The sequence below is a fragment of the Papio anubis genome, unplaced genomic scaffold, assembly GCF_008728515.1.
Source record: "Papio anubis isolate 15944 unplaced genomic scaffold, Panubis1.0 scaffold165, whole genome shotgun sequence".
NCBI lineage: Eukaryota > Metazoa > Chordata > Mammalia > Primates > Cercopithecidae > Papio > Papio anubis.
Window position 1 is genome coordinate 130,558 of NW_022161635.1, and position 24,957 is coordinate 155,514.

The following is a 24,957-nucleotide window of genomic DNA, read 5'->3' on the forward strand; positions in this document are numbered from 1 at the left end:
TGTAATCCCAGCACTTTGGGAGGCCGAGGTGGGCAGATCACGAGATGAAGAGATTGAGACCATCCTGGCTAACATGGTGAAACCCTGTCTCTACGAAAAATACAAAAAATTAGCCGGGCCTGGTGGCGGGCGCCTGTAGTCAGCTACTCAGGAGGCTGAGGCAGGAGAATGGCATGAACCCGGGAGACGGAGCTTGCAGTGAGGGAGATGGCGCCACTGCTCTTCAGTGTGGGCGACAGAGGGAGACTCCATCTCAAGAAAAAAAAAGAAAGAAAGAAAGAAAGAGAGTCCTCATGAAATAAAAAGACGCTTGGACCTTGAGGCAACAAGAGCCAATGATCCTTCTGCAACTACCTATACAAGCACATTTTAACTCATACTTCTTCTTACTTACGGTTCCTCAGTAAAATAATGCCTCTGTGTGTTATAATCATTCAATGAGGAAATATATGGAAAATACATTGTAAACAGAAAAATACCAGAAAAATCCTTTTTTAAAAAAACTGAAAACTAGTAAATGGGCAAAAAAGGAAATCACTCAAGCTTGAATAGTCAGTCTTAAAGTTGCTAATATGATTATTTCCCAAGAAGATCTTGAAGGAACATTTCAAATATTTTCAATGGAAATTGGCAAATACTCGTTGATTCTACTCCAGGTCCTCAAAGGCAACACCCAACTCCTAATCTGAGCACTTCTCCATCATAATATAATAAATTATACGTTATCCAACTTCCACTTCCAGTAGACAAAAGAAAACAAGCCATTTACAACCTTTTCCTAAAAATCAGTTTGTGAACAATTTGTAACACCTTAGTATTTAAGATTAGGTAGTGAACGCATGAGCTCTGCTAGTAAAGGGAAGAGTTAGCAAGTTTCCACTAGATCCATGAGCGACCATAGCAAGTATGTATCCCTAATTAACAAATACAACAGTCTTTCGTTAATTAACTCCAGAGCATTTTGTCCTTCACCAAATGTGGTTTAGAAAACAGCCTCAGGCACTTGGCTGTAGACCCTCAAAATCATGAAATGATGAAGCACCACAGAGCATTCAGGGTCCCTATATAAAACTCAGTGATATAGACTGGTATTTCCTGAGCAAGATTGGTACCGATCCAAAAGCTGAAGAATGTCTCCAAACATGAAGTGTCATTTGGGGTTTAGGGTGATTGTGGGTTTTTTGGGGTTGGGTCAGAAATCTCTGAAAAATTTCCTCAAGCTAAATCAATAACTTAAGCTTCTTCCTTTCTTAATTTTCTTTCATTCTTCATAATCTGGTCCATGTAGTTGGAAGCCAAAGCAATTCATTAAAGACATGAGGAAAGAACAATGAGTGGGGAGAGCTTTAAAGAAAAGAGTCCCTCAGCCTCCAAGATTTCCTGAGTTGACTCCAAGAACACATTCTGATACAACTGAAAAATATGTGTCCCGAGTTGGGGTTTCCTATTGAAACCCAGTGGTGACCTGCAGCTTCTGGGGACATATTGACATTTAAGCAGAAAACCAAAGAGAATAGAAGGAAAAAAAAAAAACTCTTCCCATAATTTTTTTATGCTTGTCTTCACAAGAGAGCTTGGAAACAAAGTTAGGGGATTCAAACAAATACTAAAGGGCTTTGGGTTTGTTTTTCTCTTGGCTAAGCCAATTTGCTCATCAAGTCCAGATAGCTGGAAAATTTGATTTAAGAGCTTTATTCCTCCCAGGGCTCACTATAGCTTCACAAAGAAATGTAAAATTTTTAACAATTCATTATTCATTCCTCTTCTAGGATACATAAGCTGGATTATACAACTTACACATAAAATTAATACAATCTCCATATAAACCCTCAGCATGTAGCTTTCTATAAGTACAGATTCACGACTAGAGATTTAAAACTTACTATAATGATAATAGTAATATCTAACATTAATTGAGCACCTATTACAAGCTAGATACTACATGAAGTGTTTCACACACATTAGTTTGCTAATCCTCAGAACAATCCCATTAGGTACATGCTGTTACCAGCCCTCCTTTACAGGGGAAGAAACAGAGTCCTTGCAAGATTATGCAGTAGAGTCAGAATGCAAACACAGAACTGTATCCCTTATAAAAGAAGCTCAGAAGAGATTCCGGATATAAGGAGATGGTGGTGGTACTGTGCATAGATGACTGGGAAACTGCAATTTGGTTTGTGCCTTGGTCCAAAGGTCAAAGATAGGGGTAAGAGCCTCTCTCATCAAATGCAATACTCCAGATGTACATCAAATCATATACCCCATCCCAAACAACCTCATGGCCCAGACACTTCCTACGCTTCATCATGTCCAGGGTTGGTCTCTGCTGCACTGGGAAGGCCTTCCTGTAGGGCGTGTTTCCTCTCTCCTTGAAGACTTTGGGCAGTTTGCTGAGAATACTCCTGTTGAAAACTGACTGCTTTCTTTGAAACTTTTTTTATATGTGCCTGTTCTAATCTGTTATTCTCTATCTATATTCTTTTACAATTTGATTATCTATAGCAAAAAAAAAATGCATTTTTATGGACTGGACCAACAACAGAATGCTTTCTCTAAAGATGGGAAATAGTCATTTCCTTCTTTCTGTATCATCTCTACTCAAAGAGAAAAAAAAAAAAATCAGCATCTGTCCCAAAGATTATAAGAGCCTAGAAGCTAGAAGGCTCTGTGAAACACAGGCTGTTTCCCTTTGTGAAACACAGGCTGGCCACCTAAGGGTTGGCCAAGAAAGCCTCCTGTCATAAAATGATAGGAAATAACTCCAAGCATAAAAGAAAGACAGGCAAGAAGAAGCTCTGAAGAGAACACGTCTCTGCTTGATATCTAAGGGGTCGCACAGGAAGCTTTCGTGTTTGTCATTTTAAGGTGCATGAGGCTATAAACCGAGTTTCTTTAATACATATTGGTTTCTGTATCTCAGCTCCCTGAATCCATATGGCAAATAAAATTTACTAGAGCCAAGGGAAAGTGAGTTATCCCAAAAATATTTATTGAGCTCCTTTGAGCAAGGCTAATAGAGCTGCTCATCTAGCTAGAATAGCTAGTCAGCAAAGACAAAACAAAGACAAACAAGACAGTGATTGCCTTCAAAGTGTTTTCATGCCCACAGATATGTGCACAGCAAGGATGTAGAAGAGAGGCCAGAGAGCCACAGCAACTGGAGAAAAGGAACGTCATATCCAGACGGGTGGCCAAAAAGCATCCCTGCCTGTCCCAGGCAGCTCTGAAAGGAGCTTACGTAGCCATAGACAAACCATGCGGTGTGCAGGGTTATTTTGCCAGGCACCTGATCCAAACTGCACCACAGTGATGTAATGAAAAGCAGTTTGGTGGAGGCGGTCTGCCACCTGAGAGGGCGTAAAAAATATGGACACTAAAAGAGGACATCACCACAGTCTCATCTCAGCTGTTCCTTCTAATATCACTCCAAGTGTGAAAAGACCAACAAAAAAATAGGAGCCTCACTTTATTTATCTATTCATGACACATTCAGGTAATAAGGCTTTAAAAAGAGATACAAGGGGGCCAGGATTTGAGGCAGAAAAGAAAGGTGGTAAATGCTCAGAATCGGCCATTTCTCAGGCTTCCTCTGCACACACCCTGGTCCAAGCCATCATCCCCTCTGCCCAGGATACTGCAACAGCCTCCCCTCTGGTCTTCTGCCCCTTCCCCCTACCATCTATTCTCAATGAGCAGCCAGAATGCTTCTGTCACAATTTTACCAGTTTTCCATTGCTGCTCTAACAAATTACCATGAATTTAGTGGTATAAGACAATATAAACACTATCTTACAGTTCTGAAAGTCAGCAGTCTGAAAAAGGTCTTATAGGGCTAAAATTAAGGTGTCAGCAGGGCTGAGTTTCTTCTAGAGGCCCTAGGGAAGAATCTGTTTCTTGACTTTCCAGCTTCTAAAAGCTGCCCACATCCCTTGGCTCATGGCCCACAGCAGTCCGACCTCTGCTTTCATTGTCACATCTCCTTCTCTGACCTTGACCCTCCTGCCTCCCTCTGATAAGGACCCCTGCAGTTACACTGCACCTATCTCCATTATTCAGGATATTCTTACCACCCTCAAGATCCCTTCACTTAAGCACATCCACAAAGTTCCTTTTGCCATATATGGTAAAGTATTCACAGGTTCTGGGACACCACTGGAGCAAGGGGTATTATTTTTTGCCTACCGCAAGTCTTATCTCTCTCTCCTACTCAAGGCCATCCACTAGCTCTTCATCTAAAGACACAGAAGCCAGTTGTGACCAAGGCCTTCACGGTCCTGCCTAATCTTTACACATCCACCCCACTACCTCCCTGGCCTCACATCACCACCAGAGGGTGACTTACCATGAAGCTAAACAAGCCTCAGCCCACCTCACTTGCACATTTCATCCCGAGGAGTAGCACTAGAAATGTGTTTGCATACTCCTTTTTTCTCAGTTTACAAAAGTCAAATATTTTAGCCACAGGGGGCTAAGACCAACATCTCCTCCACTTTAACGTTCCTTCCATCGCACTTTGCCTCATATCAGATGGCGCTGCTGGGATCCAGATAAGGGGCAATCAGGTTGCAACTACATGAGTTTGTGTTTCCTGGAGTCTATCTATGTGATTCACAGTTACTTCTACATAGAGTTAAGTTATTGGTGGTCAGGAATGCAGATCCACGCAGTGCCATAACATAAGAATGCAGGGCCTGAGGCCACATGGCAACATGATCACATCCTACAGCAACTGGCACTAGAAGTGTGTGAACTGTGGAAGAGACTGCAGGTTTGAAATATAGAGCTGAAGTTAGCCTGTGCAGAATTCTCCCAATCATCAGACGTGTAAAATTGTATGTGTAACATTTAATATTCATCAACTCCTAGTTAAAACAGAATTTACCTCCTATCAGGAATATGAGGAGTATCAAGTATATGGATATGGATATGTACGTATCTATATATAAAACATTTTTATTACATATTTCATTTATATATTATATATACATGCATGTATTACATATTAAATATGTAATATGTAATATATATTAATATAATTAAATAAATGTATATATTATATATTATATATATACTCCTCATATTCTTGAGAGGTGATAAATTCTGTTTTGACTAGGAGTTGATGAATACCTAAAGTGTGACATGATATGCTTATTATACTTAGTAAGTATAATAAACATATTTTTCTTTTTTCATGTGGATTTCACAGAATAAAATGCATTAGAATTCCAGTGCTTATACAGTATAAACCTACTTATAGCAGCACTACTTATGGCAAGTATATCTGTAACAGTTCATATGTGAAAGAAACTTGGTGGAAGTTTTTCCAAGGTTGACCATTCTAAATGTTTATGTGACACTGTGAAGTCACAAAGCTGAAAATTTTTTCTAAGCTATCATAATTCTTAATGTTAATTAACTATACCAAAGGGAAAATTGGATTATCTAAGTCTCTCTTTAGAAAATTTTGTAACAAAATAATTGTTATATGAGAGGCAATCAAAAATAAGAGGCCAAAAATAAAGAAAGAAAATGTATTATAAAGGCACATTCAGCAAAATGAAGCTATTGTGTTATTTTTCTGAATTTTGGGATGTTTGGGGTATTTTTCATATTTTCAAAATTATAACTTATAGAGATTTTCTCACTCTAAATAAATATTTTTTATTATACCTGATTTTGTATTTTGTATTAGCTTAAGGCTTCAAAAAACCTAGATCCAGGCTGGGTGCGGTGGCTCACACCTCTAATCCCAGCACTTTAGGAGGCCGAGGCAGGTGGATCACCTGAGATCAGGAGTTTGAGACCACGCTGACCAACATGGTGAAACCCCATCTCTACTAAAAATACAGTTTGCTAGGCGTGGTGGTGGACATCTGTAGTCCCAGCTACTCGGGAGGCTGAGACAGAAGAATTGCTTGAACCCAGGAGGCAGAAGTTGCAATCAGCCGAGATTGCATCCTTACACTCCAGCCTGGGTGACAGAGTGAGACTCCATCTTAAAAAAAAAAAAAAAAAAAAAAAAAAAAAAAAACCCGGATCCACCCCTGACAACCACTGTCCGCCATCTTCATTCAACTCCAGTCTCAGTGGTCTCCTGTTCCCTGACCACACCAGGTCCATTCTCATCTCAGGGCCTTTGCACTTGCTGTTCCCTCTGCCTGGCATGCTTATCTCTCAAATATCTACATGGCTGCCACGTCACTTCTTTCAAATCTGCTATCAAATATGTCTTCTCAATTCAGCCTTCCATGCTTATTCTTTTTGAAACTGCAGCACACTCCCACCCAATGTAGAAGATTATTTATTCATTTATTTTGTTGATTGTCTTTCTGCCCTGTGCCGCTCCCCACCCCCACCCCCGCCCCCAGAATGTGAACTCCATGCAGGTTGAGGGCTTTTTATTTCTTTAAATTCATATCAGATAAATTAAACTTTAATACAACAAGCACTGCTAGAGATAGAGTCATCCCATAGTAACAAAAGATTGATCTTCCAGGACTATACAACAACTCAAGATTTGTATGCATCCAATAACATAGCTTCAAAATATATAAAGAAAAACCTGACAAACCAAAAGGAGAAATACACAAATTCAAAAACATCTTGATAAACTAAAGTATGTCTGTGAGGGTGAATTTTGTGTGTCAACTTGACTTGGCCACAGGGTGCTCAGATATTAAGTCAAGCATAGTTCTGGTGTGTCTGTGAGGGTCTTTCTGGATGAGATCAACATTTTAATCAGTAGGCAGCAGAAAGCAGATCACCATCCCTAATGTGTGTGGGATTCATCCAATCAGCTCAAGGGCTGATTAGAACAAAAAGCTGAGTAGAAGGAACTCCTCTTGCCTTTGAGTTGGGACATCAGTTTTTTCTTGCCTTCAGACTCAAACTACAACATTGGCTCTTCCTGGGTCTCAAGCCTGCTGGTATTTGGACTGAAATCATGCCACTGGCTCTCCTGGGTCTCCAGTTTGCCAATTGCAAATCAGGACTTTTCAGCATCAATAATCATATGAGGCAAATCCATACAGTATTTATATATACAATATATATGAATATGTATAAATACATACATATATCCATATATGTATATATTTGGACACATACATAGACTTATAGATACACATATATTTGTCTATATTTGTGTATGTGTATATATATATACACACATACATACACACACATACATTCTGTTTTACTAGAGAATCCTGACTAATTCAGTGACGCTACATCAACTTAATAAATACAGAAACCTAACACCTGACTCAAGACCCTTTCATGGTTTTTCTGCCTTCACTGAGAGCTCAGTGAGCCATAAGTACAAATTCCCAAAAGCTATTAATACAATCTTAGCAGAAACCAAATTCCGGATCAGCAGAATCTTGTACCACTCCATTCCAAGTTAAGTCAGACTGCATCTTGAGAACTGGGTTCAATCGAACCCAGTTGTAGGCAGTGCAGAAGCCACTGGAGAAGCCAAGAGCATCAAAAAGTTTTGTGACCATGATGTGTTCATTCAAACATCTACTCAATAGATGTCCAGGTTCTAGAACAAAGTGACACACACCATACTACATGTTGTAGGGTCAAAAATGAGAAAGACAGCAGCCCTTCCCTGGTGAAGTTCATATTATAGGTGAGATACTGAGAGTCTAAAAACTATGAACCATATCATCATATATTAGAGAAAACTTGCAGGTGTCTACCCAAAAAATCAGAGACTGAAAGAGAGAAAGAATATTAGCAAAAGAAAGAGAGCATGTGGAAAAATGAGATCTTCAAATATTCGATTATTTTTAAGGTAGATGGAAGAACAAATACTCTGTGTTATTCCAAAATTCAGAACAGAAAGTAAACTTTACAAGGATCTGAAATTCTGTTAACATATGGTTGAATTTACTGTCAAAACAGAGAATGAGGTTGAGCACAGTAGCTCACGCCTGTAATCCTAACACTTTAGGAGACCCAGGCTGAAAGATTACTCAAGGCCAGGCCTTCAAGACAAACCTGAATAACATAGTGAGACCCTGTCTTTACAAAAAAATTTAAAAACTAGCCAAGCATGGTGGCACACTTGTAGACCTAGCTACTTGGGAGGCTGAAGTGGGAGGATCATTTGAGCCCAGGAGTTTGAGGCTGTAGTGAGCTATGATCACCACTGCACTCCAGCCTGGGTGACAGAGTGAGACCCTGTTTCTGAAAAAAAAAAAAAAAAGAAAAAGAAAAAGAATTAGACAGCTCCCAAATTAGATGTCTGAGCTACTTGGCAGAGCAATATTCATGGAAAATACTCATCAGCACTCTAGAAACAGATTATCAAAGTAGAAATAAAGCTGGATAAACTGACTTTGAAGATTCTTCTAATTTCCAGGTTTTCTCATTCTATGCAATCTAAAGCTATATTGATAAAACTATTAAATCAAAATCTGCAACAGTTGGAATTAACATATAATGTTTAGGAAAGATTTCACAATAAATACCATAGTTTTAAGAGTCATCTCCATAGAGATGAACAGAAGCCAAGATAGAGAAGGAGTTCTCTGAGGAACAAAATGAACAGAGAGAAAAATACAGAAGACTGAACCAGGGGAAATTCCACCACGAGGGTGCAATGAAGGAGACAGAGGCAGAGCAGCCTGAGAAGCAAGAAGAATCTGCATGAAGGTCATGAAACCCAAGAAAAAAAGATTTTTCGTGGAGAGAATAGCCACTCTCCCCCAATTCCACAGAGAGGTGAGGGAAAGGTGGTGGGGAGGAACAGTCCCTGGGGCTTCTCTTTAGGAAGTCCTCTGTGACAGGGGTGGTTTGTTACAGCATCCTAACCTAGCCCATATCCTGAGTAATAAAACAGACTGTTCTATGTGAATAAAGTTAGAGCAGTACATAAACTTGGGAAGTGTTTGAAAGGCAGAAGACATCTCTTATCTGTACTTCTATTTATATCTCTGCACTATAATTATGGGGCAAGATTTAAAAATATATAGTGTATCCTGTCTGAGAAAAAAAACTTCTATTCCAAAGTGACTTAAATACAGGATAAATTCTAGACCATACCTAGGACTAAGGACTGCAATACTACCTCCCATCGCTCCCAACTGTAAAAGCTAATGAACCTACAAATGGAAGGCTTATGCCCTGCAATATTTATAACAACCAGCAAGAATTCAGTCTCTACAACAATTTCAATCATGTTTTTGCACAGAATTTTTGTATACTGAAATGGAAGAGATTAGGTGTTTCTCTCTCATCTCTAGTGGAACCAAAGATAATTTCCCATGCCCTTTCTCTCTGGACACCAAAAAGTTATTAAAACATAGAAGAGAACTCATTAGGAAATAGAACCTCAAAGTTATGAGAGGGCTTTTGTGAAGCCAGCGCTCTCTTATGTATGTCACTCACTGACCAGCACCATGAGGTACTTCATTTCAACAGCCTCATTTAATCAAACTAAGAAAACAGATGACTTTTAAAAACATGATGCAATTCAAAATAAATTATTATGGTAGAGGAAATGCAAGTTCAAACAAAAACTAATTCCTTCACAAATGTAACTGAAAATCTACTTGAGAAAACAGCTTTTGGATTTATTGTTCCATAAGAGATAAACCCAATGAGAAATAACACTCTTTAAACATATAAATTAATACAAATAAAAATACTTTTATATGCATTGATAAGGTACCTATAAGGGTAGGTTCCATGTCTTATTCATCTTTTTTATCACCCTCTATCAAAGGAAAAGTACATTACCTGATAAATAATATATGCTCAAAGCAATGTTTATGGTATTATGTAATCTAAGTATACAAAAAAAAAAAATACACACTTTATTCCCCAACTGCAGACCAAAAATAATACATTCCAAAATGCTGTTAGCAGTGAACCTTCATGACCTCTAGGTCCTATTACAGCCTGTTGGTTTGTTAAACAGACGTGATAATGCAACATTTATTGTAAGAGAAGTCGTTGTAAATGCCTGAGAAGCAGGTATATAAACTTCAACCAAAGCAATTGACCACTGTCATTTGCACCACACTGGCAGGCCTCTAGAGAGTCACCGTAAGTAAACAACCCTTTTGAAAGAGTCCCAGAGGGTACAGAAGAGGCTTCCAGGGTGTCCTCTTGGAAATCAGAGTCCCATACAAGTGACCTCAGTAAATAGGAAACCCACCTGTATATATAATGCTCATGTCAGCCATAAAACTGGACAAAACCGTTTTAGTAAAACTTAGAAATTAGGAGTCTTCAGGAGAAAAACATGGAAATCAATGAACTGTATCATATATCTATGAATTCAGTACTGTCTAACATTTACATAGTGCTTTTATAATTTATGAGTTACTTCACATATAATCTTTCATTTTATGTTCACATTCACAGTAACCTTCAGAGGTAAACATTAGTCCCAATTTTACAAATGTGAAAATTGAGGCTCAGAGGATTGGAATACCAATGCCTGGTAAGTAGAACCAGGTTCACTCCCATCACTTCTGACTCATGTTGTTTCTGTCATGCAACAACTGCGTTCACAAAGGACAATTACAGAAAATTAACAGAGCCTTGTAAACCCATAATACCCACTCTGGCCAAACCCAGTAAATTCTTATGCTATTGATCTGTTATGTCACAGTCACCTAAACTCAAATAGTATGTACAAGTTGGCAAGAAAAAATTTAAGATTTTGGTTGTGTCATGAAAATATATGAGTACCATACAGTTCTGTATTGTCAGGTGATTTTTTTTTTTTTTTTTTTTTTTTTTAGATAGGGTCTCGCTCTGTCACACAGGCTGTAGTACAATAGCACAATCATAGCTCACTGCAACCTCGACCTCCTGGGCTCAAGCTATTCTCCTACCTCAGTCTCCCGAGTAGTACAGAACCATGCCACCATGCCCAGCTAATTTTTAATTTTTTTGTAGAGACAGGGTGTTGCTATGTGGCCCAGGCTGGCCTCCAACTCCTGGCCTCAAGTGATCCTCCCACCTCAGCCTCCCAGAGCACTAGAATATCAGGCATGAGCCACCAAGCCCTGGCTACCACATGGTTTTTAAACTTGTAGTGGCAATAATAACTTGAAAGCACTACTGCCACTAAAAGCATATTTAACTACTTTCTATATGTAGGTTCACAAAAATAAGCATAAGAAACTGTCTTTTTTCTCCCCAAGATATACAGAGTTGCTCTCTGGAAGGCTACTTCAGCCCAATATGTGTATCTGATTCAGGGCTGACTTATCCAGGAGGCATAGTAGGCAGAGTGCTAGGGCCCATGATATTTTCAAGAGCCCACAAAACTGTCTCAATTTTCCTTTATTTTAAAACCAGAGGAAAAATGAATATAATAGTAATGGATGCATAATAATGAATCTAGCCTGGATGATATTTGTCTTTATACTGACATATTCATCAAACATAATTTTTAATATGTTTTTATGGAGGAAGGGACCCACAAAGGCAAAAGTGCCTGGGCCCACAGAAGACATACACGGCCCTGGTCTGATTCATCCTACTCTACACCCCATAAACATACTAAGGCAGTAATGTGTCTGGCTCCACAACCCCCACATTTTGGAATAAAGAACAGCTTAGCTGGTTTAAAGAAGGCCTCTAATTATGTACTTCTTTTGCTTCCCATATTTCTAAACTAATGAGATCTGAATTAGGTATTTCACCCATAAACAACATCCTTCCTGACTGCTTTGTGGAAAAGCACGTGTACAATTTTTTTTTCTTTTCTAATTTTTCTTTTTTTTTTTTAGAAACTGGGTCCCAGTCTGTCACTTAGGCAGGAGTGCAGTGGCACGATCAGAGCTCACTGAAGCCTCAGTCTCCTGGGCCTATGTGATCCTCCCACCTCAGTCCCCCAAAGAGCTGGAACTACAGGCACGTGCCACCGTGCCTGGTTAATTTTTAAATTTTTGGTAGAGACAGGGGTCTCACTGTGTTGCCACTGTAGTCTAAAACTCCTGACCTCATGCGATCATCCCACCTCAGCCTCCCAAAGTGCTGAGATTACAGGTGTGAGCCACTGCACCACGTCACATGTACATTTTAAAACAATTTGTCTTTAGACATCTCATACAAGCCATAAGGAAAGAGTGAATTTCAAAAAACAAACAGAAAATAGACTGTAATCATAATATCTTAAACATTTGAGTCAAGGGGCTGGAACTTTTTACATCTTAAAGAATGCAAGACATCTGAATATGGAGATAATAAAGAATAAAGCATATCTGGGAGAAAGTTGTTATTTCACCACAAGACCCGTGGCTGGCTTGTCATATTTTCAAACACATCATCAAGGTCCTACGCGTCCCAATGATGTTGTGAAAGAGCATACAAATGTAAGTGCACCTTTATTAAAGGCTGCAGACATGAACTTTCTCACTGAGATAAAATATCATCTCTGCATGATTTTTCCCTCTGACAACTCCAGGCTGATTAGAAGATCTCAGTCTGTGTCCCTCTGGCAAAGATACCACTGTAGGCAAATATACCACTTACAGTGATGCTTAATAAACTATTTTTAAGTTATCCTTGATACCATAAACTTAAAAATTGTGTGAGAATACATATATTTTATTGAAATGTAAAAAGCCATTTGAAGTCAAGGTTGGTGCTACCTCGCAAATTATAAGGACTCAAAAATGTTTGTGGAGTGACTAAATAAATGAATGCATGTTTTAGGTTAAAATAAAAAGCTCTCCAGACTATTGCCATATCTACAGAAACCAATGTCATCTAAAGATGTGTCAGTCCCACTCATGATGATACAAATGATGGTGATCATTTCATCACATGTCAGTCTTGCAGGTCATGGGTCATTGTAATAAGTCCAAGAAGAAGTGACTGGCCTCAGCTTTCTCTGCCAGTCACCATCAGGAAGCGAATGCAGACACAGTTACACAGCCAAAACTTAGACTGATTACGTAGCAATTACTATTTGTCTATAAAATGAAGTTCTGTGTCAGAAGGATTAACAAGTTTCATTCCTCATCAAAACACTGTCAATTAACTAATTAATGAATTGTTCATTAAAAAACAAATATTACGTACATACTATTTGTGCCAAAAATGTTTAACCCAAATTACTTTAGAAGAAATTAAACCATGCTAGAATATTCAATAAAATGGTTAGACTAGACTTTCCCAAAATTGAAAATAATGAAAAATTATATTGTGAGGAGGGGGGAAGGGGGAGAGATAGCATTAGGAGATGTACCTAATGTAAATGATGAGTTAATGGGTGCAGCACACCAACATGGCACATGTATACATATGTAACAAACATGCATGTTGTGCACATGTACCCTAGAACTTAAAGTATAATTTAAAAAATAATAAAAAGAAAATAAAGGAATTAGCCAAATTCAGTTTATGAACATTGATTGGATACTGTACCAAAAATTAAAACCAATTCCAAGAGATGAGATGTATTGGGGACCATTGAGGAAAGTAAAAAATGGAATATATGCTATTTATCAATGTTACATTTCTCGGATATGGTGATGATAATGTGGGTATGCAGGAGAAAGTCCATGTTCTTAGGGGATGTGTGCTGAAGTATTTGGGGTAAGTGTCATGATGTCTACAACATTTGACAAAAACAACAGCAACCTGTGTGTCGTAAAGACTCAGATAAACTTAAGGAAATGGGGTGGAAAAAGATTTTCTATGCACATAGACAACAAAAGCAAGCAGGAGTAGCTATTCTCATAACAGACAAAACAAACCTTAAAGCAATAACAGTTAAAAAAGACAAAGAGGGAAATTATATGATAAAAGGACTAGTCCAACAGGAAATTATCACAATGTTAAATATATATGCACCTAACACTGGAGCTCCCAAATTTATAAAACAATTACTACTAGACCTAAGAAACAAGATAGACAGTAACCCAATAATAATGGGAGACTTCAATATTCCACTAACAGCACTAGACGGGTCATCAAGACAGAAAGTCAACAAGGAAACAATGAACTTAAACTATATCCTAAAACACATGGACTTAACAGATATTTACAGAACATTCTACCCAATAAATGCAGAATATACATTCTATTCATCAGCACATGGAACATTCTCCAAGACAGACCATATGAAAGTCCACAAAACAAATCTCAACAATTTCAAGAAAACTGAAATTATAGTAAGTACTCTCTTAAACCACAGTGGAATAAAACTGGAAATCAACTCCAAAAGGAACTCTTAAAACCATGCAAATAAGTGGAAATTAAATAACCTGCTCCTGAATGATCATTGGATCAACAATGAAATCAAGATGGAAATTTAAAAATTCTTCAAACTGAACAATAATAGTGATACAACCTAACAAAATCTCTGGGATACAGCAAAGGTGGTGCTAAGAGGAAACTTCATAGCATTAAATGCCTACATGAAAAAGTCTGAAAGAGCACAAATAGACAATCTAAGGTCACATCTCAAGAAACTGCAGAAACAAGAACAAACCAAACTCAAGCCCAGCAGAAGAAAAGAAATAACCAAGATCAGAGCACACTAAATGAATTTGAAACAAAAAAACACACACACACACACAAAAGACAAATGAAACAAAAAGCTGATTCTTTGAAAAGATAAATAAAACTGATAGACCATTAGTGAGATTAACCAAGAAAAGAAGAGAGAAGATCCAAGTAAGCTCAATTAGAAATGAAACAGGAGATATTACAACCAATACCACAGAAACACAAAAGATCATTCAAGGCCACTATGAACACCTTTACGCCCATAAACTAGAAAACCTAGAGGATATGGATAAATTCCTGGAAATACACAACCAGGAACAAATAGAAACTCTGAACAGACCAATAACAAGCACTGAGATTGAAATGGTAATTTAAAAGTTGCCAACAACAAAAAAGTCCAGGATCACATGGATTCACAAATAAATTCTATCAGACATTCAAAGAATTGGTACCAATCCTTTTGACACTATTCCACTAGACGGACAAAGACAGAATCCTCCCTAAATCATTCTATGAAGCCAGTATCACCCTAATACCAAAACCAGGGATGGACATAACAAAAAACTACAGAACTATATCCTTTATGAACATAGATGCAAAACTCATCAACAAAATACCAGCTAACCAAATCCAACAACATATCAAAAAGATTGTCCACCATGATCAAGTGAGTTTCATACCAGGGATCCAGGGATGGTTTAATATACACAAGTCAATAAATGTGATATACCACATAAACAGAATTAAAAACAAAAATCACATGATAATCTCAATAGATGCAGAAAAAGTTATTTGACAAAATCCAGCATCTTTTATGATTAAAACCCCCAGCAAAATCAGCATAGAAGGGGCACACCTTAAGTTAATAAAAGCCATCTATGGACAAACCCACAGCCAACATTATACTGAATAGGGAAAAGTTGAAAGCATTCCCCTGGAGAACTGGAACAAGACAAGGATGCCCATTTTCACCACTTCTATTCAACACAGTATTGGAAGTCCTAGCCAGAGCAATCAGACAAGAGAAAGAAATAAAGGGCATCCAAATCAGTAAAGAGGAAGCCAAACTGTTGCTGTTTGCTGATGACATGATCATACACCTAGAAAACCCTAAAGACTCTTCCAAAAAGCTCCTGGAAATGGTAAATGAATTCAGCAGTTTCAGGATACAAAATTAATATACACAAATCAGTAGCCCTGCTATACACCAACAGCAACCAAGCTGAGAATCAAATGAAGAACTCAAACCCCTTAATCATAGCCATAAAAAAGATATTTAGGAATATACTTAACCAAGGAGGTGAAAGACCTCTACAAGGGAGACTATAAAACACTGCTGAAAGAAATCATAGATGACACAAACAAATGGAAACACATGGTCATGGATGGGTAGAATCAATATTGTGAAAATGACTCTACTGCCAAAAGCAATCTACAAATTCAATGAAATTCCCAACAAAATACCACCATCATTTTTCACAGAACTAGAAAAAACAATCCTAAAATTCATGTGGAACCAAAAAGAGCCCACAAAGCCAAAGCAAGACTAAGCAAAAAGAACAAATATAGAGGCATTACATTACCCGACTTCAAACTATACTATAAGGCCCTAGTCACCAAAACAGCGTAATACTGGTATAAAAACAGGCATGTAGACCAATGCAACAGAATAAAGAACCCAGAAATAAAGCTAAATATTTATAGTCAATGGATCTTTGACAAATCAAACAAAATCATCAAGAGGGGAAAGGATACCCAATTTAACAAATGGTGCTGGGATAACTGGCAAGCCACATGTGGAAGAATGAAACTGGATTCTCATCTCTCACCTTATACAAAAATCAACTCAAGATGGATCAAAGACTTGAATCTAAGACCTGAAACTATAAAAATTCTAGAAGATAACATCAGAAAAACCCTTCTAGACATTGGCTTAGGCAAAGACTTCATGACCAAGAACCCAAAAGCAAATGCAACAAAAACGAACATAAATAGATGTTACTTAATTAAACTAAAAAGCTTCTGCACAGCAAAAGAAATAATCAGCAAACAGACAACCCACATGTAGGAGAAAAATCTTCACAATCTATACATCCAACAAAAGACTAATATCCAGAATCTGCAATGAACTCAAACAAATCAGCAAGAAAAAAAACAAGTGGATCCCATCAAAAAGTGGGCTAAGGACATGAATAGACAATTCTCAAAAGAGGATATACAAATGGTCAACACACATAGGAAAAAATGCTCAACATCACTAATGATCAGGGAAACGCAAATCAAAACCACAGTGCAGTACCACCTCACTCCTGCAAGGATGGCCATAATCAAAAAAGAATAAATGTTGATGCAGATGTGGTAAAAAGGAAATACTTTTACACTGTTGGTAGGAATGTAATCTAGTGCAACCATTATGGAAAACAATGTGAAGGCTCCTTAAAGAACTAAAAGTAAATCTACCATTTGACCCAGCAATCCCACTCCTGGGTATCTACCCAGAGGAAGAGAAGTCATTATACAAAAAAGATACTTGCACACGCATGTTTATAGCAGCACAATTCACAATCGCAAAAAATATGGAAGCAGCCCAAATGCCCATCAATCAACAAGCAGATAAAGAAAATGTGGCATACACACACACACACACACACACACACACACACACACATACATACACCATGGAATACTACTCAGCCATAAGAAGGAACGAAATAATGGCATTTGCAGCAACCTGGATGGAATTGGAGACCATTATTCTAAGTGAAGTAACTCAGGAATGGAAAACCAAACATTGTATGTTCTCACCCATAAGTGGGAGCTAAGCTATGAGGATGCAAAGGCATAAGAATGATACAATGGATTTTGGGGACTTGGGGGAAAGGGTGGGAGGGGGAGTGAGGGAAAAAAGACTACAAATTGGGAACAGTGTATGCTGCTCAGGTGATGGGTGCACCAAATCTCAGAAATCACCACTAAAGAACTTATTCATGTAACCAAACACTACCTGTTCCCCAAAAGCCTATTGAAATTTGAAAAACAAAAAGACCCCATGTGTGTGTGTGTACACATGAGGGAATGTGTTTGTATAGAAAAAGAGACAGACAGTAAGGAAGCAAACGTGGCAAAATAGTAATAATTGTAGAATTAAGTTATGAGTGTTCATCGTATCATTCTTTCAATTATGTAACATTCAACATTTTCAAAATTAAAAGTTAGGGGAAATGTAAATAAGAATAATGTTATTGAGAAATGTTTAAAGACATAAAAGGTGTCTTTGATTATAATTCTAAGTTTAAAGAGGAAGTTTCAAAATAACGTACAGGATCATTCTATTTGGGGATATATATTTGGATCAATATACACAAATACATTAATAGAGGTCACTATAATTGGAGCCCTGTAAAGTTGTGCAACACAGCAACCTCAAGAATTTATCTCTAGGCAGCATGATTATGGTGACTTCTGCTTTCTTATTTTTATTTCCAAAAATTACCTACTTTTACATATATGCATTAATACATACATACACATATACATATGAATTACTGTTTAAGAGAATGAGACCTGGATCTTAGATCATGTTAGAACATATCAAAACTTTGCAACACTGGGTCCTGTTGAAAATCTGTTTGTGTTAAAGCCAGTTAATCTTATCTTTACACTATTAAGATTAAATCATTTTACTTGAAAAAAATGGGTGACAATAATTCTAGACTCCTGATTACCATTGGGAATATGAATATATTGCTCCAGAGGGCATAACTAATGGCCTATGGGTGGGAACCACATTGAGACAGAATTCAGCTCATTATAAGACTGAATGTTGCAATGAACAAGTATCTAACAAGGGAATGAAATGCATCATGCTCTAAGTACCTGTGGAAGTAGGTTAACCACCTATTAGGGATGGTATTGGAAGGAGGGACAGGGCACTATGTAAACTCTAATTACATAGTAGCCTGTCACTGACTAACTAGAGACAAAAGAGAAAATCAACACTCTCTGGTGTGGATGCTATATTAAAGAAATTGGATTCAGTAAACTGAAGTGTAATACTTTTAATTAATCCACCAAATTACTCAACCAAAAAACCAAAGTGTGTTTTCTGCAATCATGACCAAAATTATTTCTAACTATATGAACTCTGTTTTAAATGTTGGTGTGTTCACACAATGGAACACTGCTTTGAAATTTAAAATGAAGAACAAACTATTAATACACGCAACTGTGTGAGTATATGTCAAAAACCTTATGCTGAGCAAAAGCAGCAATACAAAAGAACACATGCTGTATGATTTCATTTATATTCATTTCAAAAGTAGATAAAACTGATCTGACAGAAATCAAAAGACGGCCACAATGGGTGTAGAAAGAATGAATGAAAAGGGGCACAGGGGAACTTTCTGGGGTGATAGAAATCAATGTTCTATATCTTGTTTTATACACCCTTGGTAGTTACATGGGTGTATATAATCGTCAAAGTTCATTGAGCTGAACACCTAGACCTGTGTGCTTTTTGTATATAAATTAAACTTCCACGAAAAAATTAAAATTATATTTTTAAAACATCACTTTGCATCATTGGAAGAACTCAAAACTTACCAAGCGATTTCTTTTTACTGTAGAACTACCTGATCTTTCACCAGGTCTCAACAGGTGGCCGACCTAAGAAAGCAGAAGTATGCAATATTAGTATCTGAAAAATGCACAATAACTATAAATTTACCTCCTTTAACTTTCTTCCTAGACAAATCTAGATAACTAGGAAGTCACTGACACAGGAAGGAACAACAGATTGAATTTATCAGGCTTTAGTCCAGCCAGATAAGAATAATTCTGTACAAAAATAATCTTTGTATTTTAAAGGCCATATGAGACAACTCAAGGTAAGCACAAATATGCCACTCAATTTGGCATTAAAATTGAGTGAAACAGATCTCAAATCCTGTGAATCAGAATATCTCAGGGGTAAGGTTCCAGAATCTGCCTTTTATTTAAGTGCCATAGGTGACTCTTTCACAAGCCATAGCTGAGAACCACAACTGAACTTCGAGAACTATGTGTGAGAGGAAATTACTGCCCAGGCTCTAGAGAAACAAAATGCAATCCAAAACTTTCCCTCAATTTATTCTCATGTATGTAAGTCTTCTCTGGGCAGTTATTTTTTTAAAACCAGAATAATATCATTATTAGATTTCATTTTTCCCTACATGTGGTCTAATTTCCTTCATTCTGTAAACTCTTAGAGATTTAGAATGAGAAATGAAGGAGCAAACAAGTGATTTCAAACATTCAAAACCCAAAATACCATGGAAATAAACGCACTTTTGCAAACATATGACGGTGCAGGCAGAGGTACTGACCGCATGCTCTTTCAGTTAGAAAAAACAAAATGACTGGTTTGTTTCCTGCTCAGGAAAGTGGTGTGGCAGGATGCAGCCAACGTACATAAAGAAGAAGTTGGTCAGTCATATGGTGACCAGAGAAGGGGAAGAACAACACTTATGGCTTAGTAGTTACAAGAAAAGAGGTTGCAGAGGAAGTTCATCAACACGCACTCTCCACTACAAATCACCAAGAAGTCTAAAAAGCCTGAGACCATTTCTTCCTTTTCTGGCCCCTGGGGTATGCCTGACAAACAGGGTCACTGATACTTTGCAGGACCCAGTGTTTTATAGGGACCAGGTAACTAAAACTTATGAATCCAAGCAAGGAGATAGGGGTGTCGCTGCCAGGTGTTGCTAAAAGCAAGGCTAGGTCATCATATATGACCCCATCAGTAACTCCCCTGTGGCTCCCTCCGCACCTTCAATCAGCTGCCAGCAAGGCTGCCCAAGACCATGCCTCCTAGCCCCACCTCTCTACTCCCCCACCCCAGCCCCAAGCAGTGGGTTATCTCCAGGACATGCCTGCTGACCAGTGCTTGCTCTCCCGCTATGTTCCTCCCTTGTTCCAGGCGTGGCCACCTGTAGACCAGTGTCCACATCAAAGCCAGAGTCATCATTATAAAAGGAGAATGGCATCATGTCACACTCCTGCTAAAAACCCTGCCAACACCTCTTGTTGGCCTCAGGAAAAAAGCTGTAACATGACTCCTAGGACCTTCTGCAACGTGGTCCCTGCTCATCTTTCCAGCCTGATTCCTCATCACTCTCCCTCCCTGTTCCCATGCTTCTCTGCACCTCCTCATGTCTGCACTCCAGAAATATACAACTCAGCTTCCTTCCATTTGGGAGCCTTCACACATGCTCTTCCCTCTGCCTGTAGCCATCTGTCTCCACTCCCTTTATCAGACTAGCTCCTTTTCATCTGTCCAATGGCAACTCATATATCATTTCCTTTAGGAGGCCTTCTCCGACTTCCCCAAATCAGAGATAGGAGGAGCATTTCCTGTGCGTTCCCGTAGAACCTGGCACTGCCCATGTGAGAGCCCCAATCACTCTAGAATACATTTTTCTATTATATTGGCTATTTTCCTATTATTCCACAAACTCCTTTAGGACAGGGCTCCATAGCTGTATCTCCAGCATCTAATGCCTGTCTAGCACATAGTAATGCTCAGTAAACACTTGTTGAATGAAAGATTAATTTCCACAAGAAATGGAGGAAGGGCTTCCAAATGCTAAAAGACATTTTCCTTTCCGTAACTATCCCTCCCTGGATCCCAGACCCCAGTCCCCAGGCCCAAAATGTCTCAGATCTGCCTTCTCAAGCTGGAGTGGCTGCAGCTTTTTTGGCTGCTCCCTCCCTTTTTCTGGTCCCTATCTTCTTACACACCCTTATCTTCAGCCTGGGAAGAACCTCAAAGCATGAGCAAAACTGGGTTAGCAATAGGAAGAGTGTTGCAGGCAAATTGAAGAGCAGAAGAAAGAAGAGAAAATGAGCAAATCTGGGGAGAGGAGGCACTATAATTACAAAGGAAGATACACAAAAAGGATGTTTGGCGGTAAAGACTTCCTGTGAAAAATACCACAGACACAAGTGAGTTTTCATGGGTGAAGGACTTTGTTGTTTCTTTGTTTCACAAAATACTCAAACAAAAAACAAAATTGTTTTTGTTTCGCAGAATAGTCATAGAAACAAATACAAAATGGTACTGGGCAGGTGAATGAATTCTGTGACAATGACATCTGTATCTGGTGGCCCCACTTGCCCAGAGGATAAAGGCTCATCAGCAAGTTCCAAGCCAACTTGTTAGGGCTTGAAAATTCGCCAGTGGGACTAAGTCAACATGTTCTGTGTTCATGGGCTGAGTCCCCAGAGCAGAGGAAAAGAAGAACAATTCTTTAAGCAAGATGAAAAAAAGAGGGGACTCTGTACCCAAACAGTGGCAATGAGAATGCAGACAGAAGACATTTATCTCTCAGAAAGCTAATCAAAGTACCAGGCACTTGGCAGCTTATCCTTTCTTTGTCCTTATCGGTTTGCTAGATTGGTTTGTGGGATTGGTACTAACAGATAACAAAGATGAACTTAAATACAATTGTGTAATGTAAGGTAACTAAGGAGAAAATATCCGTGTAACCTCTTCTCTATCTTATTTTAGATCTTCCTGCTAGCACTTCTCAGTTTAAAAGTTTCTAGACATTCAAACATAAAGCAATGTCATATTCTTCCATATTCTTCCTAAAATTACTTTTAAAACATACAGCTATGTTGCTATTGTTAATTTCTCCAATATCATCTTCCAAAGTGTCTTTGAAACCTTTTATTTTGAACATACTGAATAAATCTATTTTTCAATTTTAGCCATTTTTCCTTGTGTAGAAAATATTCTGTCATGGGAATTATATAATCACTATTGCATGAAATAAACAATATTTCTCTAAGATTTCCAGAAGTTGTTTCTTATTAATGATCCTAGTCAAGTGTTGTCACTCTCTAAAACATAAAGTAACATCGAAAAAATAAGAATTGACATTCAAGTCCATGTTTCCTCAAATCCAGTCTTTTTCTAGTAGCAATGACAATCAGGTATACTTTACGGAGGACTCATAGTAATGTAGCAGATTCTAGTTTAACTCTAGAAGCAACATTTAGTTCTGTCATTCTTGCAAATTTATCAACTCACCGAAATACCACCACTGATACTCGCTCCACCTCTAAAGGTTGTCGGAGTAAAGAAAAAGTCATCTTTCGCTGAACTTTTGGAACAGTAAAGATCTAAGGAAATAGAGTAAACAAAATCAGTTGAAAGAAAAAGGTTTGCTAAAGTCAAGTCTAGCTCTAGAAGCAGGAACTTAGGATTTTGAAATTTAACCCTTTACAAGTACTGAAGCAAACAATATTTACAAGAATAAGTTCTCCCTCTTAAAAACTGCCTCAAAGTAGAGGAAATGGAAAAACGAAAGCTGTTGGATGGGTCTTATCTTTCCCTTAGCTTCGTCTTATGCCAGGGATTAAAATGGTAGTTTCTTCATGTGCAAATCCTAGAGGGTTGTTTTTAATAAGGGAAGTGTGAGAAAGTAGAGAGAGGAATGTAGCAAATAATAGCTACGGACTTTACATATATTAATTTATTTTTAAAAGCAATGCATATTTGTTTTAAAGATTGAAATTCGCACTTCCACAATTTTTTTTTTTTACATTTCAGGTTTAGGTGTTGAATCTTGGTCATGGAAAATAATTTTCTAATGCAAGAAATAGCAAAGTCAAAAGAAGATGCCAGTTTGTGCAGGGAAATTAAAGAGTTGGTTTTAGACACCTTGAGATTGAAGATAACAAGACCTCCATGCTGGAACTGCTACTTAAGCATCCTGTGAGGAAGAGATCAGCCTTCCACAAGGAAGTCTCTTCTTACACTGAAAATGGGCACATCTGGGTGCAGGTGATGCACCACTTTAAGCAAAGGATTAAAATGGAGAGTCTCTTTAATGCTCTGAGGCCATACAGCAATCAAGTTATTACAGCTAATTCCCCTTGCTCTGATTCCATGCTCACCAAGCAACCTGCTGATAATAATCTGCTTTCCCACAGAAGCCTGCCCACAGGGAAAGAATGCACTTGTCATGCTGGAGTGAACATTCTGGTTCTCCTGACAGAGTATGTATTTTAAATTAATAAATTGTCATTCTTATTTTATATCATCAGTTTCCTGAGCTACTATTAATCTGCCCCCAGAAAGATCTGTTTTGGGTGTGCTATTGAATTACAGTCCACAGTCTACAGGACAAATGGCCCACTCTGGCCATAGTAAACTCACCAAAAGCCATCCAAGAGAACAGCCCTCAGAGCTGTTCGGGGGGATGGGGAAGCAGGACATGGTGGTCAGAAGCCTGTCCTTTGGGGCCACACACCCTATTCTTGGATTCCTGCTTTTCCCACTAACTCATTACAGAATCTGGGGCAAATACGCTCTGTAAACTTCAGAGCCAACCTGGGTGGGTCGTGGGGACAGGGCACATAATGAGAGTGTGCATTTGATATTAGTTATCTTAAAGGCAGACCATTGATGTCTCTTTGTCAACGTTTCTGCATAAACATTAGGAACAAATGAGGACAGCAAGTGTAACTCCTTTAAGACATTCTGCAATAAAAGAAAGGAGACAATGGCTGGGCAGGGTGGCTTATGCCTGTAATCCCAACACTTTGGGAGGTTGAAGTGGGAGGACTGTTTGAATCCAGGAGTTCTGGACCAGCCTGAACAAATAAATAATTATTTATTTATTTGTCTCTACACAAATAAATAAATAAACGGACATAAGAGTGAACAGATGATGGGACTTAAACAGAAGCTGTGTTTGCAGTGAGGAGCTAGGGGGCATGTGGTAAACTGAGGGGTTAGGGCCAGTGGAAAGAGAAAGATTGAAGACATGAAGTAGAGTGACAGAAAAGCAAAGGAATTAGAGGAGATTGGAAAAGAACGGGAAAAGGAAGGAGCCAGGGCAGTTGAGAAAGAGACAGGAGCAGTGGAGGCCAGGAAAAAGCACAGGCAGAGCCTTGGCAGTCCACCTCGCTGGCCCGGAGACCTGCCCAGGCGAGCCCCTCCCTGCCTGTCTCCTATCTGAGAGCCTAGGGAGGAACTGAAGTGTTCCCACCAGGGTGGGGATCTTCTACTTCCTTTAGGTATGGGTGTTCTCCAGTTCTCTGAAGACTCAGGACAAAGCAGGCCAAAGACGAAGGGACCCAATATGGAACATGCCCAAGCCCAGACTCAATACCCAATGTACCCAACCCTAGATCGCTTTCTATGCTCCCTTCTCTGTTCTGCTCTGCTTGCCTCCTCTCCTCTTTGGAGACAGAGTTCTACACAGAAGAGACTTTTAGAATAGCAAGGTTCAAGTCCCAGCTCAGTGGCTTTCTATCTAGCATTACTTTGAGCAAGTCACGTACCCTGCCTGAGACTCAATCTCCACATCTGTAAAGTGGAGATGGGAATGCCTTCCTCCAAGCTGTGTGAGGTTAAGTAGACAGATATGAACAGTTCACTCCATAAAAATGTGTTCCCTCCACCTCATTTCCACCTCCCCA

General features: G+C 38.6%; 1 protein-coding gene across 3 annotated transcripts in view; it reads right to left on the reverse strand.

Moving 5' to 3' along the window:
* LOC116272700 (probable phospholipid-transporting ATPase IM) overlaps positions 1–24,058 on the reverse strand; it is a 144,223-nt gene extending 120,165 nt beyond the window's left edge. The window contains exons 1-2 of one of the 3 annotated variants that reach the window (XM_031661466.1): positions 22,559–24,058; positions 19,090–19,152 (exon numbers count right to left, since the gene is read on the reverse strand). The gene's annotated coding sequence lies outside the window, so the exon portion shown is untranslated. Of the gene's footprint in view, positions 1–19,089; positions 19,153–20,669; positions 22,506–22,558 lie in introns of those variants that run through there. The other 2 variants (XM_031661464.1, XM_031661465.1) reach the window with 2 other exon arrangements.
* Positions 24,059–24,957: the final 899 nt, after the last annotated feature.